This window comes from Trachypithecus francoisi, unplaced genomic scaffold, assembly GCF_009764315.1.
Source record: "Trachypithecus francoisi isolate TF-2019V2 unplaced genomic scaffold, Tfra_2.0 Lachesis_group0, whole genome shotgun sequence".
Classification (NCBI taxonomy): Eukaryota; Metazoa; Chordata; class Mammalia; order Primates; family Cercopithecidae; genus Trachypithecus; species Trachypithecus francoisi.
Window position 1 is genome coordinate 36,097,326 of NW_022681453.1, and position 18,410 is coordinate 36,115,735.

Below are 18,410 nucleotides of genomic sequence, written 5' to 3' on the forward strand. Positions count from 1 at the left end.
GCACGCAGCATTTGGTAGAGGGGATCTGAAAGGGCCACACGGTGTTCCCTGCACATGCCAGTTCCTAAGTGCCCAAAGTGTTGGGTCTGCATCATTGGCAACTCCAATAAGCACCATGCTTTTGAGCCAGGGAGGAGAGGTTTACCAAAAGACGGACAATGCTGTTGCTCTTTTGAGGAAGAAAGAAGTGATGGGCAGACAAAATCTGTATAGCTTCAGCTGATTTGGACTTACCAAATTTGATCCCAAGCAAGTTGTATTAAGGTGAGATAAACACACACTTAGAAAATGACAGTTGCATTTACTGAGCATCTAATACTGTTTGTCAACAGCTTTATTGTAGTAAAATTCACATACAATAAATGGCACACATTTAAAGTGCACAATGTGATAAATTTTGACATATGTATACATTCATGAAGCTGGCACCCCAATCAAGATAATGAACATCTCGCTTACCCCAGAAGTTTCCTGTGCCATCTCACTGCTCTGTATTCCTCCATACTCAGGTAATCTCTCATATGCTTTCTATCACTATAGATTATTATGTATTTTCTAAAATGTTATATAAATAGAATCCTAGAGTATATACTCTCTTTTGTCTGTTGTATTTATTTTGAGATTAATTCATGTTGGTTTCTGCATCAGTCGTTCATTCCTTTTTACTGCTGAGTAGCATTCTGTTGTAAAGATATACCACAATTTGTTTGTCTGTTCAGCTGTTGATGGCCTCTAACACTGTTATATGTCATGTTACATTTCTATGTCATATTCTTTTCACACAACTGTGAGGTAAGTCTTATTATGCCCATTTTAGGGAAGATGCATTTAGACTTCAGAGAGAGAAACTAAGTTACCTAATTGCTCAGCTAATAAGAAGCAGAACTTAGATCTCTGTTTTTTAACTCAATAAAGCCTATGTTTTTTTTCTTATCTCACCATCTTTCTAAGCACAGATCTGCACACAAAGTTAGACACTCATTAGTTGATTTTTATCTACTCTAATTAGCACAACTTACATATTCAGAAAAGCTTCTCCAATTTTATACACTTCAGCTTTGATGCTGTATTTATACCACAGTTGGGAAATAACCTATTTTCTTCTCTCTTTTCTCTTCAAAATAATAAACCAGAAGAATTCGGTATCCAAAATTTGGTCATTTTTACTCTACTATACTGAACAATTAGTCCATTTTACTATCATGCCAAACAGCTCACAATTTAACAAATCAACACTAAGTGTGCTCTATTCAGATGCCTTGAAATTTCAAAGTAAAATGGCAAATTATACTAGATGAAAAGCATTAAGAATTTCAGCAGATTTTGCAGTGCTGAAACTTTGTCTTACCTCTTAGAAAATGCCATTGCAACGGTGAAACCCCATCTCTACTAAAAAAAAAAAAAAATACAAAAAATCAGCCTGGCGTGGTGGCGGGTGCCTGTAGTCCTAGCTACTCAGGAGGCTGAGGCAGGAGAATGGCGTGAACCCGGTAGGCGGAGCTTGCAGTGAGCCGAGATTACACCACCGCACTCTAGCCTGGGCGACAGAGCGAGACTCTGTCTCAAAAAAAAAAAAAAAAAAAAAAAAAAAAAAAAAAAAGCTATTGCACTGACTTTAGTGTCTTAAACTTTTAAATTGCATTTCACTTACATGTTTTCACTTGTGTATGTACAGTCTCCCCAATTCAATTGTGAGCTCTTTGAGAGCATCTAGCAAGCCAACTCTGTATAAAATCTGGATGTCCAAGTTCAAAGCTCTAATTCCACTCAACCCAAATGGTATACTTTCTAATCCTGTTGGCCTAATGTTTTCAAATGGAAAGAATACAATTAGAAAGATTTTACCTGAGTTATAGAAGCCTCATAAAGCAGTGAGAGCCTAGAAGCTAAGGAGTCATGGGGAAGTTAAATAAAGTCTTAGTCATGAAGATCCTGTTTAAGCTTTGTCTATATCCCCTAAGTGCTTGCCTCTGTAGTCAGCTTACTGAAAACACTTTAATTCTCTCCACCTAAGGTCATTTCTCTGTCTTTGGAAGCAAGCTTGGCCAGCATGCAGGGCAGGCTAGAAGTGCAGAAAGGTTAATGCTCCAGGAATCAATCCTAAACCAATAACAGAGAGTTGGTAGATAAGTACCCTAGCACCTTTGCTTCTGGGGAGGGGTAATTCTAAAGCTGTTCTACTTTGTTTTGAGTTCCCCCAGTGAGTTGGGTTCTGTTACTCACAGCAGTTACCTGCTCAAGACATCACCCTTTATTATCTTCCTTCTCTGTCTCATGTCTCAGCTTTTCTCCCTCTGTGTCTTGGAATCACTTCTCAAATAAACTTCTAGCACCAAAATCCCTGTCTCAGAGGCTAATACTGGGGAAAGCCAAAGATAGACGTTAACCACCATGGCACGTCTATAGCATATTGAGTTAAATATTTTATATACATTTATCCGTTCAATCCTCATAATGAAGATAAGAGGTGGGTATTTTTATTCTCATTTGATGAATGAACGAATCGAAGTCTGAAAATTTAAGAAATTTACCCATGTTTACACCTTACGTGGCGAAGTCAGGTGCCCCGCACCCCCAAATGAGTGAATCCCAACCCTATGTTTTGTATTTTTGTTTTTTTGGTTTTTTTTGAGACAGAGTCTTGCTCTGTCACCCAGGCTGGAGTGCAGTGGTATGATCTTGGCTAACTGCAACCTCTGTCTCCTGGGTTTAAGAGATTCTCATGCCTCAGCCTCCCAAGTAGCTGGGGTTACAGGCACCCACCACCACACCCAGCTAATTTTTGTAATTTTAGTAGAGACAGGGTTTCACCATATTGGCCAGGCTGGTCTCCAACTCCTGACCTCAGGTGATCTGCCCACCTTGGCCTCCCAAAGTACTGGGATTACAGGCATGAGCGACCGTGCCCTGCCTCAACCCTATGTTTTATACACTATAAAAACTCTCAAGCTAGCTCCCTTGGAATTGTGGAGTACAAAATTAACACAACTTCACCTGTTAGCACTGGAAAATGTCAACATCTTTTTCTTATATTTATGATAGTGCCCAGGAAAGGACTGGATACTTTACAGCTCCTAGTAAAAGCTGGTTAAACTGCAAGGATGTTTTCTTTATTTGTTGTGGCTCTTATGAAACCTTGACAAGCAGTTTAGAATGAACATTGGCTCTGCTAGCTGTGTTTGCAGAAGTAATATCAAAATGATATCCTATTCATGTTTCTGCAAGAGTAATGTCTACCATTCATTCTGGCCTCACTGATGGTGTGCTGATAAAATTACTGTAAGCGAACATTCTCATTCTGTGCCTCTCATTATTGAGGAAGGAAACTCAAGGAGTTCCAAATATATTTTATTTTTTTAATATGATAACACGCACACACAATTTTCCTCATTCTTGAATATATGCAATTTATCTATCAGAGTGGGTTTCATTTTTTATGCACTTGCTTTTATTCCTTTCTCATCCATATGTCAGAGAGAAGGGATTTTAATCACTGAAGGAACATTTGTATAATAAAAGTGATCTCTGCAATTCCTTCAGAGAAGAGCATGAATAAATAATCTGTACATTCTTAATGCATTGCTCCAAATATGAGTTTCAATTTTCACAGAAGTTTCAATAAATTGTTTTGTGTCCCTAAAGGCCTACAGATGCCTCATGGGATACATTGTAAAGGATTCCATTTAGAAAGAATTTTGTTTATGAGTAATATATTCTCTATACTTTTCTTCCCTCTATTAATGCCTAATGACATTGAATAATACAATCATTCTTTTTTTCTTTTTCTTTTAATAAGTGATAGGTACAACATGAACTTCAGACTAAAGTTTCTGAATTGTTCAGAATTCATCAACAACTTTTCATTCAAGGATTTCAAAGCACAGCATACAACAAAAATTGAGGTCAAATTGTGATGTGATTTGGCTCTGTGTTCTCACCCGAATCTCATGTTGAATTGGGATTTTGAGCGTTGGAGGCAGGGCCTGGTCAGAGGTGATTGGACCATGGAGGTGGTTACTAATGGCTATGCACCATCCCCCAAATGCTGTCTTGTGATAGAGTTCTCACATGATCTGGTTGTTTGAGAGTGTGTAGCATCTTCTCCTTCTCTCTCTCTCTCTCTCTCTCTCTCTCTGTCTCTCTCTCTCTCTCTCTCTCCTGCCATCCCTAAGAAGACATGCTTGCTTCCCCTTCACCTCTGCAATGATTGTAAATTTCCTTAGGCCTCCCCAGCCATGCCTCCTGTACAGCCTGAGAAACTGTGAGTCAATTAAATCTCTTTTCTTCATAAATTACCCAGTCTCAGGTAGTTCTTTATAGCAGTGTGAGAATGGACTAATACAAATGGTAACTTGAATTTGTATAATAATTAACTTTGCATTTAACAAGTAATGCACACTACACTAAGTTTTATGTATTTTGTCTTTACAATATTCCTGTAATGTGGGTACTAGACTCATTTTATTGATAAGCAAACTGAAACTGAGAAACGATGCTTTGCAGGAGGTCACACAATTATTACAGTGTTTAAATATTAATCACAAATTTTGTCATTTTATACCTTTTTAATCAGTACTATATAGACATTCCCCTGCAGATTAGCCTAAATGTCAAATAATTTCTCTCTAATAGTTGGTACTTGTTCTGAAGGCATTAAATAACTTGTGATTTACATTATGTTGTTGAAGGCTTTACATAATACTTTGGTTGAATTATTATAAAAGAAATGGCAGTTAACATTGTTGTTACATCTCAATCAATGTTAACCAATTCAACTTAGACAGTAACATCAAATTTTTCAGTTTTTGTTGCTTTGGTGGTTTAGAAGATTTCAGAAACTCTTTACATACGTATGCCAATGATTCATTTCTGGATTGCTTGTGCTGGTAGTATGGGTGAAACATACTGTTTAAAACATAAATTAATTACAATGGGCAGAATAAATAAAGATTCTACCTCTTAAATTTATTTATTTATTTTATTATGATGATGATTTTTTTGAGACTGAGTCTTGCTCTGTTGCCCAGACTGGAGTGCAATGGTGTGATCTCGGCTCACTGCAACTTCCACCTCTTGGGTTCAAGTGATTTTCTGCCTCAGCCTTCTGAGTAGCTGGGACTACAGGTGTGCATCACTACTCCCAGCTAATTTTTTTTGTATGTTTAGTAGAGACAGGGTTTTGCCATGTTGGCCAGACTGGTCTCGAACCCCTGACCTCAGGTGATCCACCTGTCTCAGCCTTCCAAAGTGATGGGATTATAGGTGTGAGCCACCACACCCAAACTACCTCTTAAATTTAAATAATTGTTTTAGCTTAAGGATGTTATGAAGCTTCAAGTCTGTTATCTAAGAAGCTTGTAACACGCTAACATTAATAGAATATCATTTTTGTGGTTGTTTATAAAATTTCATGTGAGAAATGGGAAAGAAGGGAGCTAGCATGTTTTTAAAAATATTTTTGGACCTCTAACCTGTGCCAGGCATATTCCAAGGTGTTAATTACTTTCATCGCATTGTGGTAACAGTTTGAGAAGCAGAGTGCTGATAGTCCACATCCATTTTATCAAGGTTATGCGAGGTCAAGAAATTTGCCCAAGCTGAAGTCACTTGAAAGTGTCAGGGTAGGGATTTTTTTTCCTTTAAATTAAAAAAAAATTTTTTTTCTTTATAATTTTTTTATGTGTGGGTATTTTTAGTAGAGATGGGGTTTTGCCATGTTGCCCAGGCTGCTTTTGAACTCCTGAGCTCAAGCAATCTGCCGCAACCTCCCAAAGTGCTAGGATTACAGTTATGAGCTACTGGACCTGGTCCAGTGTGGGAATTTTAATCATGGACCATCTAACTTCACAGTGCAGGCCTTTTCTGTTTCAGCATATCCCAAAACATGGATGACACAAACCAGTAATTACAAAGATGATAATCGGTGCGCTATGTGAAAATTACGTTTTTATATGGGCCAAATGAATTTGGTTAACAATAGGTGGAACAAAGTCAATCATATTTCTTTCCTATAGGATTTCTCAGAGCCCATAATATGCTAATTCACAAACTAAATCTGAGTTATGGCAGGCTCCTAGGATTCCAACCTCCCAGCCTACCAGTCCTATCTGATCTTCCTCTGAGTGAGGGTAGGATTTGTGAAACTGATGGGATAGCACTCCTGTGACTAGGCTATATGATGTAGCAAAAGTGAAGGATCACAAATCAGTTGACTTTGCATTAGTCAAAAAAGAGAATCTCCTGTGTGGGCCTAACTTAATAAGAGGGACTGGGCTCTTCATGCTGACCTTGAAGAACAGACAGCTAAATGTGACAGCCTATGGAGAGAGTCCATCTCTCTCTGCTGAGGGCCTCAGTTTGGCCTCTACCAGGAGCCTCTACCAGGCTACCATGTGAGCTTGGAGGAAGACCCCAAATTCCAGAAAAGAACACAGCTAACACCATGATTTCTCACCTGTTAGACTCTGAGCAAAGGACCCAGCCAAGCCAAGCTTGGACTCCTGACCTTGATAAAAAATGGTCATTGTTTTAAGCTGCTACGTTTGTGGTGATGTGTTATGCAGCATGGAAAACTCATACAGAGATATAACGTTTTGTTTTCAAGAAATCTTTCTTTTTTTCCCCAGAGTATCTTATGGGACTGGTTTTCCATAGAATCAACTTCGGGAAATGCTGTGTTTTTTATGGCATTCTTTTCTCCTTCAGAGAAAGACTGATGGTTAGGCACAGCCTCTGCTACCAGGAATGGTTGGAGCTTGTGATTAAGAGGAGAAGGGATGCACGCCCCTTTGGTGAACCTGGCCTCCATATAGGATGAAGGTTGAAGCTGATGAGTTAGTGAGGTGAGGATGACAGAGCACAACCTCTGCTACTAGGAATGACTGGAGCTTGTGATTAAGAGGAGAAAGGATGCATGCCCCTTTGGTGAACCTGGCCTCCATGTGGCATGAAGGTTGAAGCTGATGAGTTAGTGAGGTGAGGTTGACTTGATGGTTGGTAGTTAGTGAGGTGAGGTTGAGTGGGATGGTAGTAAAGGTTGAGTTGATGAGTTAGCAATGTTTAGTGAGAGTGATGGTTAATTTTATGTGTCCACTTGACTGGGCTATGAGGTGCCCAGATATTTGGTGAAATATTATTTCTTGGTGTGTCTGTGAGGGTATTTCTAGATGAGATTGACATTTGAATTGGTGGACTGAGTAAAGCAAATTGCCCTCATTAGTGTGGGCAGGCTTCATCCAATCTGTTGAGAAGGCCTAATAAAATAAAAAGCTGGGGCAGAAAAAATTCTCTTTCTCTGTCTATTTTCAAACTGGAACATCAGTCTCCTCTTGCTTTGGGTCTTGGGTCTCCAACTTGCCTACTGCAGATCTTTGACTAATCAGTCTCCATAATCATGCAATCCAATTCCTTATAGTAAATCTATATCTATAGTTGTATCTCTTATTGGTTCTATTTCTCTGGAGAACCTAGACTAATACAACTGGGTTCACAGTGCCAAAGAGTGGTAGGGACCTGGAGTCATGAGTGGGCTATTCAGACAGGTCCTCACATTATGATATTTATCCTGGGGAATTATTACAGCTCCAGGCACTTCCCTTCTCATCCTTACTGATTATAAAATTCACACTATCAGTGTCCCAGAATTGATGAACGATTCCTTCCAAAAACACTAAGAGAAGGAAATCAAAGTGCCCACAATTTACAGTGATGAACACAAGAGTTGGATACACCATCTTTTGAGTGGGTCTTTTTGGGCCATCTTCCTCTTTTTTTTTTTTTTTTTTGAGATGGAGTCTTGCTCTTTCGCCCGGGCTGGAGTGCAGTGGCCGGATCTCAGCTCACTGCCAGCTCCGCCTCCCGGGTTTACGCCATTCTCCTGCCTCAGCCTCCCGCGTAGCTGGGACTGCAGGCGCCTGCCACCTCGCCCGGCTAGCTTTTTGTATTTTTTAGTAGAGACGGGGTTTCACCATGTTAGCCAGGACGGTCTCGATCTCCTGACCATGTGATCCGCCCATCTCGGCCTCCCAAAGTGCTGAGATTACAGGCTTGAGCCACCACGCCCGGCCTTTTTTTTTTTTTTTTTTTTTTTTTATCTTCCTCTTACAAAACATCATATTTGTGATGTTTTAGACATGGGTAGTAAAAGAGAAGGGCACATCCTAGACAACATCTAGGTTGCTGACATGTTAATAGAATGGATGATTGACAGTGGCCATTCCTGAGAAAGTGAGAAAGGATCTCAGTTAAGTGGAGAAAGATAATTAGTTAAGTCATGTTGAACTTGAGATGCTTTTGAAACATCCAGGGAAAAAAAAAAAAAAGGAGCTGTTGAGATCTGCCTGGGCAACAAAGTGAGATCCTGTCTCTACAAAAAATAAAAAAGTTAGCTGAGCCTGCACACCTGTCATCCTAGCTACACTGGAGGCTGAGGCAGAAGGATTAATTGAGCCTAGCAGTTTGAGGATGCAGTGAGCTGTGTTCACACACCATTGCACTTCAGCCTGTGTGACAGAACAAGACAACAACCACCAAAAAGGAACTGTTAAAATTAAATATGTGGTCTCTCCCAGGCTGAGCATATATATATGTGCTCCACCTGCATAAAGATCATAATTGAATCTATGATCACGAATGAGATTATCCAAGGAGGGGGATTGAAAGAGAGGCCCTAAGATTCCTGAGGAATACCTATGGCTAATGGGCTGGTAAAGGAGGATGAGCCTGAAAAGATGAGAAGAACCTTTTGTAAAAGCATTAGAAGATAGAGTTTGAGTTCCTACTTGAAGGATAATTAAGCTGCTGACTATAGATATCAGTAGGAAGGACATTCAGGGATAGAGGGAAGATAATGAGCTAATCATTCAGGGCAAAGTGAGCAGGGCAGATGAAGGCAAGGGCAAGTTACATAGTTTGATTGTTGAGACTGAGAGAGAGAGAATTTAAAAAGGAGATAATTGCCTTATGACAAGCAGTCTGAAATGCCATTGTACAGATTTGTGTTCATGTAGCAGACTTGTGGTTTTGAAACTCAGGAGGCCAGGTGTTAGTGCTCTGCACCTCCTGCCCACACATCACTGTGGCACCTTTGCTGCTATCTTTTCACGTGTGGCTAACATAGTATTTTGAGACATGAATTTGTTATCTATAGAGTCACAGATATGAATCTATATTATGTTTCCTCTGTGTATTTCCTTCAACTCAAATAGGAATATGCTGTATACACTCATGTCCTGTTTTGTTTTTCCACGGTGAAGGCTGCAGGTTGGAAACTCAAATTACCTGTAAGGATGAGGCAGGGAACGTGCGTAAACAGGTCAAGTGGACTGGGTGCAAGAGAACCAGGAGATGATGAGGTCTGTAGTAAACTGAAGAGCCATTTTTCTCCTTTAAAGGATTTAAATCTAACTTAAGCAAGAAAACAAAACACTGTGCAAGCCATACAATGCCTGTCTGTGCACTGTAGTCAGCCCCAGGGCCACCTGTTTATGATCCCTCAACTAAATTTTGGAGGAACTGGGTGAAGAAGATAATAGAAAAGCAAAATGTCTAAAACTTACAGGTATACATACCAAAATGTGCTAAAGAAGTAAAGGGGAGCCTCTGATTTCCTCTCCCTATCCCCCAAGATTAGAGATATCGCTCCAAATTGAGAAGGGGTTGGAGAGACCAAAGGGAAATTTAGAAGGTGCCTGAATCCTTCCCTCAGGGCTGCCTGGGAGGTAGTAAAGCCTCAGGACAGTGGCTGTCCATGAACAGACACAGCATGGAAGCAGCAGAGACCCTGTGCACTGGAAGGGCCAGGTGGACAGGAAGAGTGTGGGGGTAATCAGTGCTAATTCCTTGGTCCCACACATCACTGAGAACCAGGAAAACCCCTCTATTGTTGAGACTTTTGGCTCGACTGAGGATCCCGGCACTATGGCTCAACCCTGGAAATGTGGGAGAGGTCACGGGTTAGACTGAGATTTTCTTTCCTCAAAAAAAAAAAAAAAAAAAAAAAAAAACAGAGGAACAATCAGAATTAAGCTGTTATTTAAAAAATACAAATACAGATATATGACAAATTTTACCTACTTGGGTGTAAGGCCCAAGATTCATATCTGTTATGTACATTCTGGAGTTCTACAGAACAATTATCTGGAAATAAAATGAATTCACTGCTGTGGGTGACCAATTTCCCTGATTTGCAAGGGCTCTCTCAGTCTTTCAAAGCTAAAATGCTAAAGCTGGGGAAGTCCCAAGCAAAGCAAGACAAACTGATTCCTCTATCACTGCCAATGAAGCACTAGCACATTCCTGCCCGGAACAAGCGTAGGTTTTTGAAGAGGAGAGTGTTATGATGAGAACTGTGTTTTGAGATCGACCTACTTGCCGTGTGTATAATGAGTGGGAAGAGAAAAGAGGCCCTGAGACCAGTTGCAGTTGGGCAGTGGCTCTGATGAGAGAGAGACAGGAGTCTGGATTAGGAAAGAGGGTGTCAGAACATAGAGTAGAGGCAAGATTCAGATGATGCTGTAGTGATAAGTGACTATGTCACCAAACTGGGGGATGTGGAGTCAGGTTTTGGTGACTAAATAAAACCTTAGCCATGCTAGCTGATTTTCAGGCAGTGCCTCCATCAGGCTCTGCCAGTAGTTCTCAACCAAGGAGAGACATTTGGCAATGACTAGATGTTGGTTGTCTCAACTGGTGAATGCTACTGGAATCTCATAGGTAGAGGCCAGAGATGTGTATAAACATTGTACAACACACAGGACAGCCTCCACAAGCAAGAATTACCCATCCCTAAGCGTCAACCATGCTGAAGTTGAGAAACCCTAAGCTATGTGAATCAGTATGAGAAACACATTACTATTATTATATATAACATATATTCTAGGTCTATGTAATGATGCATGCTCTTACAGAAAATATTTGTTACATTAGACAGTGAACTTTTTCAAATCAGGTGTTTTTGTCTCTGATTTTCCAGAACCTAGTACATAACAGGTGCTGAAAAATTGTTCAGTGACTGGAGAACAATAGCCATCACTTTTTTGCGCTGTTACCATGTGTCAGGCACTTCTTTATAATTGAACTCAGTGTTCACAACAACCCTCAGTGTTAGGGTTATGATCCCCTCATTTTATGGATACAAATCTGACGATCAGAGAGGTAAGTCACTTTCTATTTGGTTGATGCAAAAGTATTTGCGGTTTTTGCCATTACTTTTGCATCAACCTTATAGTAACAAAAGGAGCCACTACTGAAACCGTTGCATTTCTGACTCTGATGTTTATTTTGCTAACTACAACACTGAACCAACTCTCTTTTAACCTGGACCCAAATTGTGTTGGCCGTAATCAAATTTCCAATTACCTGAATGCTCTAATAAGGCCTTTATAAGCTTCATAAACTATCCTCTCCTCTTTATTTTTTTGTTTATTGCCACTGTCTAAACTTGCTATTGCCATATGCACGTTGAATTTATAAATGTACCATATTAGTCAGGAACATTCTTTTTTATATAGCAAAAACATTTCTAGATATAGTCCTGGGATTTATGTGTTAATATTACCAGTTGGATAACATATTTGATATTATTTTAGTAGATAAGAAATCCTTGATGATAACAGTGAGCAAAAATTGCCACTCCTCACTAAAAAAAAAAAAAAACTCATTCTATTATTTTGGGGTGGAATATAACCTAGTGCATTTTCATTTTATTCGCTGCTTATATTGTTCTCTCAGTAAATTTATTCAAGAAAGAAAAAGAAAGTTAACTGAGATGGGGAAAATTCAACAGCAATGTACAGTGAGCTCTAAAGAATGTATACTGTCGTTTACCGCTGTTAGGCTGTCTGATGGTTGATTGCTTTCTGAAAGCTCTAAAAACAGGAGATCAATATGCTGCAAAAGTCTGTTTTAGCATTGCAGGAATTTTCACCACACTGTAGTGCTATCAGTAGGTGGCTAGAATAGACTAATCCTGCAAATAATTCATAAAAACCCCTCCACATTTTTTTACCATCTGGTCCCAACCTAACTTTTCCATCTCATCTACTGTCCCCATCTACACTCCTGTCTCATAAGATCAAATATCATTGACTAAATGTGCCCTAAATATCCATCTACCTGGATGTTCAGATCTTTTGGTCTAAAGCATTCTACTCTCCTAGGTAAAGACCAGTTAGTTCTTCAAAGCCAAATTCAAATACCACGCCAAATATGAGGCTTTTCCTCACCTGGTTCTCTCTAACCAGCAGTCATTCACTCACTCACTCACTCAACACATTTTTATTGAGCCCTATGTTAGGTACTGTTGGGAAAGTGACAAATAAAACAGATATGGTTGCAACCATTCTTGAGCTTATGGCCAACAGCAGCCCAGAAACATTAACTACTGCCTTTCCTGGATTCCCACACTGTTGCTTTTTGTCTCTATTTATGTTCTATTACATCTTTATTATTTTTTATCATGGGCCTACCCCTGACCATCATAAACAATTCAGTGTCTTATTAATCTTTGCATTTTCTCAGTCCCATCCAGTGCCTCTCACATGGTAGACACTCAGCAGACTTCTGTGCAGTAGGATTAGATTTTCTATATGATACCTGAAATAATCCAATAAATCACTTACGTAATTCTATGGTTCCATTTTAATTAATTATTTATTTTTCATTTTTTTGGGGGGACATGGTCTTGCTCTGTCATTGAGGCTGGAGTTCAGTGGCATGAACCTGGCTCACTGCAGCCTTGACCTCCTAGACTCAAGCAATCCTCTCACCTCAGCCTTCCAAGTAGCTGGGACTACAGGCATGTGCTACCACACCTGATTAATTTTTAAAATTTTGTAGGGAAGAAGTCTCCCTATGTTACCAGGCTTGTCTTGAACTCCTAGGCTCAAGCAATCCTCCCACTTCAGTCTCCAAAAGCACTGGGATTATAGGCGGGAGCCACCATGCCTGGCCAACTTTTATTTTTCTAATACTGGTCTCTTTTTTCTCTTTAACTGTTGCCCTGGATTTAAGTGGAAAACTAAGCAAATAGTTTTGTCTGTTCAAGGTCCGTTGGTTTCTTCTGATTTTAAATGCCCCAAATTTAAACTTGATTTATTCTAGATCTATGCTACTCAATACACATGGCTATTGAGTACCTGAAATGTGATTAGTCTGAATTGATCTTTGCTATGAATGAAATCCAATGAAATATACACTGGATTTTAAGGATGTAAAATATCTGATTAATACTTTCATGTTGATTATATATTAAAATGATAGAACTTTGATTATATTGGGTTAAGTAAACTATATTATTAAAATTTTTACCTGTTTAATTTTGCATTCTCAAATGTGGTTACCAGAAAGTTTTTAATTGCATGCATGGTTTGCATTATGTTTCTATTGGACAGAGCTACTCTAGATTCTTGTCCTTCTCCTTCTCTGGTTCTTCTTCCCAGAGCAGTTGCCATAAGGGGGCTCCTGTCTCATTCTGGTATTTGGGGTGACAGTTCTTAATGTTGGCTTTGCCTGTAGCTAGCTTGTTTCACCTTGGAGTCCAAAGGTCGTATCTCCTAGGCACATAGGAAGACATAACTTGAGTTCATCTCATGGGAAATAAAACTTAATTTCTGTCATTGTCTCACTCACTTTCAAGGCCAGAGGAGTTTTCAAAGGGGATGCTGCAATAAGCCTCACAAGAACATAGGCTTTCTTGTAAACCACTCAATAGGTAAATGTTAGATTCTTGGCTTTGTTTGTTTGTTTGTTTGTTTTTTGGTCTCCCTCAAGACTATGCCTGTTAGCAGGGCTTCCCAGTTTCCTTCCTGGAAATATCTGGTTGTGTATCATTTCTGTCTCCATCTCTAAGGCAATTGGTCTCAGCTTCTTAGCCCAATCTTCATGGCAGAAGAGCTGCAAATGGGGAAACCAACTTCGTCCCAAGAAGCAAAATACAGTTTGATATTTCAAACTGTCGTTTCCTTCATATATGTTGATTGCTTGAGTGAAAAACTCGAAACATTGAGCCATAACTTGAGTTCATCTCATGGGAAATAAAACTTAATTTCTGTCACTGTCTCTCTCACTTTCAAGGCCAGAGGAGTTTTCAAAGAGGATGCTGCAATAAGCCTCACAAGAACATAGGCTTTCTTGTAAACCACTCAATGGGTAAATGTTAGTTTTGCAGACCCAGAGTAAGTCCCCAGGTAAACCCAGCCATTTATAATTTCCCCAGGATTTAAAACCTCAAGCTGTGAGAATTCTCAGTTTTCACTTGTGACAGGACAGAATGGAAAGATTCTATGACTACTGGGTCTATATATTTCATGCCACTCTGGGCTCCAGTTTACATCCTAATTTAATGATTCAGTGTGCAAAATTTCCTCTTTTAATACCCCATCCATCACTAGGTTGTAGCTTCAAATAGACCATCGTTATCAAAGCTTCTTGGTGAATCCCTTTGAAAATATTGCAAAGCAAAATCGCCGTTCTATTTTATAAAATGTCAAATGATTGTCCATGGATGCTTACTCTGCCCTTTCAATGACTAATCTGTATAATCTGTAGTCCTATCAATGAGCTGTTTTGCTCCTCCCGGGCCCTGCTGTTGTTCATCCCATTTCCCTCCCTGGTAAATGTGACAGTTGTAGCTGTTGTTATTTTTCTCAAATGAGTTAAATTGTGAATTACATCAGTTCATCACAGCCAAAGCAAACCTCTTTTTAATTGCAGATCTCAAATATCCCCCCTCTAAATTAAAATAAAATGCACACAATGCTGCCAACTGTTTTTCCAACTCTTCCAAAATGGAGTATATCCAAAATGTTACTGATGCATTGAGCCACATTAAGACATATAAACATTTAAAATCACTTACAACTTTTTGCTGTTTGGGGAAAATGTTAACATTTTAGTTGTGGGGGTTGCCTGTGAGGATGAATGTGAGTCTGTTGATTTCCATTTGTGCCCCTTTGAAGTAAAAAAGAGTTTTGCCAATTTTCAATAATCCACCAAGGAGATTTTTATGGGTTTGGAGTCAGATATAAGTGGCTGCATTGCTTTGAGAAAGGACATTGGGGATGTCCATTTTTATAGCTGTGTAACCTTGGGCTTGTCCTTTAACTTCTGTGAACTTTATCATCCTCATTCGTAGACTTTGAATGGCAATATATGCCTTGCAGAATTTGGGGAATAATTATAAGTAATGAATGTAAAGTGCTTGACTTGAATAGGCTGTCAACAATGAAGCTGTCATGAAGATCCATAAAGCGACAGCATCCAAGTGTCACACAATAAGCAGGCCCCTGAGTCTTTTGGGTTTCATGAACCCAAATAATTTCACATATTTTTATTTTTAAATTAAATTTAGTTTTTAATATTTTTATGGATTCAAAGGGTACTTGAGCAGTTTTTTTTACGTGGGTATGTTTGTGCAGTGGCGTAGTCTGGGCTCTTAGTGTACCCATCACCCAAATAGTGAACATTGTACCCAATTTCAATTTTTTTAATGCAACTGATATAAAATGGACAAAATTTACTTTTATTTTAAGTGAAAGCAACAAAGAAGAAAGCAAAGCCAACCAAACTCTTATCATTCTTTCAAAAGAAAGAAATTTAGCAACAACAACACAAAAGGAAGGACAAAAATCTAAGAAAATAATATGACTCTTTAAATTAAATAAATGTAGATTCATGACAAAAGTTTTTAATTTTTCATTTCATCATGAATGAAAAAAATTCATCCAAAGCAGGCATTGTTGAGCTGCTGAATACCCAGTAAAGGCTAGAACTCCTTTCTTCGTTCATGTGTTTGTCCAAAGCCTGTGTTTCTCTCCTTTGACTATTGTTTTCTGAATGACCAACATATTAGAGCCATATCTAATAAGGGAAATGGGATGATGGTGAGCTTCTTTTTCCCATGGAGGCTGAGTTTAAATTCTTTTCTTTCAGATGCATGCTGCCAGGCTGTGTTGCTTTCTGATCTATTTTCAGTGACTCTTCATCTGACCTGAAAACATGCATGGGTGCTTGTTCACTGATGTTCCCATCTGTACAGATCTGCTCATATTCTCAGATTTAACAAGCCTTATTTTATCACTTTCATTTTCACTTCCTATTTGCAGAATATCACAAGTGAACTCCCTGAAAATTCTATCATCTTTGGTTTTGTTTACAATTTCTTTAGAAATAATGGTGGCCCCAGATATTTATTTCTTCTCTATGACTTGCAATGATTCATTTCTTAATTTTTAAGGATGTAAATCCTATGAAGTTGGACATTTGGTTCAACATATATGTATCAAGAGCCAAAGTATGCGTTCTGTAACCATATGCGATTGTGTTCCATAAGAGAGGAAGACTTTGAGGAAGAATGTTATATGGTTATAGAATTAGAATTTGGAATTTAAAGATAGCCTTATAAACAACAGACCAAGACCTTCCATTTTAGACTGGAAAATTGTCTAAGGAGGAAAAAGACCTGCCAACAGTCATGTAGATATTAGACCCAGGATAGATGATGATGTGGTTTAGCTGTGTCCCTACCCAAACCCATCTTGATTTGTAGTACCCATAATCCCCACATGTCATGGGAGGGACCAGGTGGAGGTAATTGTGTCATGGGAGCTGTTTTACCCATCCTGTTCTTGTGATAGTGAGTTAGTTACTGAGTTAGTTCTCACGAGATCTGATGGTTTTATAAGAGGGTTTTCCCCTTTGCTTGGCACTTCTTGCTGCTGCCACATGAAGAAGGACGTGTTTGCTTCCCCTTGATTGTAACATATTGTAAGTTTCCTGAGGCTTCCCCAATCATGCTCAACTGTGTGCCAATTAAACCTCTTTCCTTTATAAATTACCCAGTCTGGGCTGTCTTTACTAGGAGCACGAGAATGGAATAACACAGATGACTATAGAACTATATTGTGAAGGATATTGTATTAGTGACTGAGCTGTTATAGAATGTTTCCTATTCTGTAATTACTTAACTAGTAATGTGCTTAGGGTTTTGGGTTATGACTTATCTATGATGTACATGTGATTGTCATGAAATTTAAAGATATGAAATGCTTTTAAACTGAAATAATAATTATAAGACACAGTCAAGAAGAGAAATAGCCACTGAGGCATGAATATTCCATTTGTACCCTGAACCCAATTTCTGGTTAGATTTTAAGCATAGTCACTGCATGGGGAGACAGTACCCAGAAATGACTGCTTCAGTGCCAAAAATACTGGAGTTTGAACCCTTGTTCAAAAAAATGACTTTTTGTATGAACTTCAACAATTGCTTAATCTCTGTAAGTTTTAGTTTCTAATTTCTAAAACAGCAATGCTGACCTCAGAATTTTTTTTTTTACAGAAGCTAGTATTGTGATAATAAACAAGTAGAATGTATTCACTCATTGAAGCAAGATTCTATCTTGAAGATTACTGCTCTGAATAATGATTTCATTCACAAGATATTAACCGAGCTTTTGAAGGTCAAAGTTAGGTGATCATATATGACAAAATTACAGGGAAAATTATGTTAAAAGTTTAAACAAAATGAAATATGTGGTGAAGCCATACAGCATGGTTCATGGCATCATGTATAATGATATATGGTAATAATGGTATGTGACAGGGATCAGCAAACTACAACACAAAGGCCCACTACCAGTTTGTGTAAATAAAGTTTTATTGGAACACTGCTATGCCCATTTATTTACATATTGTCTACAAATATGCTGCTTTTGTGCTACAACACTAGAGTTGAATAGTTGTGACAGAGATTATCTGGCCCACAAAGTCTAAAGTACTTACAATCTGGACTTTTACAGAAAATGTTTGACAATGTATGGTATATAATGATGCTGATACTATGGGTTCTTTTTCTCTCTCACTGAGAAGGCAGCACATAACCGAGCATCCTTTATATTTCCTTAGCATTAACTGCAGTGCCTTGCTCTGCATTCTGCACATGTTAAGCAATCTACACATTCTATGGTGTGCTTTTACTGTCAATTTCCTATAACTTTAATAAAAATAAATTATTACATAGGATAGTGCTATGGTTTGAATAATATATTTGTCTCCTCCAAAACTCATGTTGAAGTTTAATCCCCAATGTGGTGTCATTGAGAAGTCAGGACTTTAAGAAAGGATTGGGTCATGAAGGTGTTGCCCTAATGAATGGATTTATGCATTCATGAATTCATAGATTCATGTGTTAATGGGTTAGTGTATTATTAAGTGAGTGGGAGTGGTGACTTTATAAGATGAGGAAGACAGATCTGAGGTAGCACACTCAGCTCCCTCACCATGTGATGCCCTACATTGCCTTGGGACTCTGCAGAGAGTCCCAGCTAGCAAGAAGGTATTCATCAGATGCCGTCCTTAGAACCAAGACTTCTCAGCCTCCATATCTGTAAGAAATAAATTCCTTTTCTTTA